This window comes from Octopus bimaculoides, chromosome 6, assembly GCF_001194135.2.
Source record: "Octopus bimaculoides isolate UCB-OBI-ISO-001 chromosome 6, ASM119413v2, whole genome shotgun sequence".
NCBI classification, from domain to species: domain Eukaryota; kingdom Metazoa; phylum Mollusca; class Cephalopoda; order Octopoda; family Octopodidae; genus Octopus; species Octopus bimaculoides.
This window is the reverse complement of record NC_068986.1, coordinates 6,524,524-6,525,922: the sequence shown is the minus strand read 5'-3', so window position 1 is coordinate 6,525,922 and position 1,399 is coordinate 6,524,524. Positions and strand designations below refer to the sequence as shown.

The following is a 1,399-nucleotide window of genomic DNA, read 5'->3' as shown; positions in this document are numbered from 1 at the left end:
AGTGCAGTTAAAGGAGTTGGTGATATGATAGAGACAATGATGGGTGTCTGTGAGGATGGTGGTGTTGGTGAGATAGGAGCAAGTGCGGCAGCATGGGCGGGAGCCAGGTTGGGAGGTGGGGTTAGGGAAAAAACTGTGGACCAAGAGGGCACGCAGGTTGTGGGCTCATTTGAAGGAGGGAAGGGGTAGGTTGGGGAAGATGTGTGAAGTGGAGGGGTCGGACTGGGGTCACCGGAAGGCTCAGAGAATGGTGCATTGGAGGGGCAGGGTGGAAGGGAGGGGTGGTAGGTGAGGGGGGAACAGGAGATGGGCAGCAGTGGGGCGGGTGTAGGGAGAGAGAGCAGAGGCATGGACCACGGAACGTGTTCTGGCAAGGGCTGTGTGGATAATGGCGAGAGGATATCCACAAAGGATGAAGTGGTGAGCCAGGAGTTGAGACCAAGTCTCAAAGTCATGGTTGTCACTTGCAGAGCCTGCGCAGAGAGAGGAACTGGGAGTAGGAGATGGAGAGCTTGGTGTGGGTAGGGTGGGAGGAGGAGAAGTTGAGGTATGAGCGTCAGTCGATATGTTTGTAGTGGACGGAGGTAGCGAGAGCGGAGTTGTGTATGTTGACCGAAATGTTGAGAAATGTGACAGAAGTGTTGGAAATGGTGCAGGAGAATTCAAGGGCAGGAAGGAAGGATTGGACAAAAAAAGAGGAAGGAGTAAAGTTGTTCACAGGAGAGTGAGGTTGAACCAACACAGTCATCAGTATAATGACCGTATATCATTTAACTTCCATCTTCCATGCATCCATGGGTAGGACAGCTGACAGGAGCCAGCCAGGTAGAAAATCTACCTGAAGCTACTGTGTCTGTTTTTATGGCTGGATGCCCTTCCTAACAATAACCACTCTGCAAAGTGGACTCAGTAATTCTTATGTGGCACTAGCACAGGTGAAGTTAATTTCAGTAAGATTTTTACAGCTGGATGCCCTTCCAGATACCAACCACGTTACAGTGTGAATTGGATGCTTTAAATGTGGCACCAGCACTGGCAGGGTAACCGAGTAACTTAAAAGAGGAGGAATTATGAGAGGGGCAAGGCATTTGTGTCAGAGAATGATAGTTAGAGTGTGACAAAGGGACAGAAGTAGGTGTCTTGTCACAACAGAGGGGGCATTAGAGGTGATCCAGTATCAAATGATGAAAGGTTAGAGTGTAACAGAGACACAGAGAGGCAGAAATAGGTGTCTTGCCATAGAAGAAGTACATGGTTAGAGAGAGAGAGAGAGAGAGAGAGTGAGAGGTACAGAAAGAGGCCAGAAACAAGTGCACTGATGTAAAGGTGATACTTTGTTACCTATTCAGAGGAAAAACAAGAGAAGGAGAGAGAGAGAGAGAGAGAGAGAGAGAGAGAG

At 49.0% G+C, this 1,399-nt stretch overlaps 1 protein-coding gene across 1 annotated transcript in view; it reads right to left on the bottom strand.

The window, feature by feature from the left end:
• LOC106867446 (ceramide glucosyltransferase) overlaps window positions 1-1,399 on the bottom strand; it is a 105,953-nt gene that overhangs the window by 17,166 nt on the left and 87,388 nt on the right. The window lies entirely within an intron of this gene.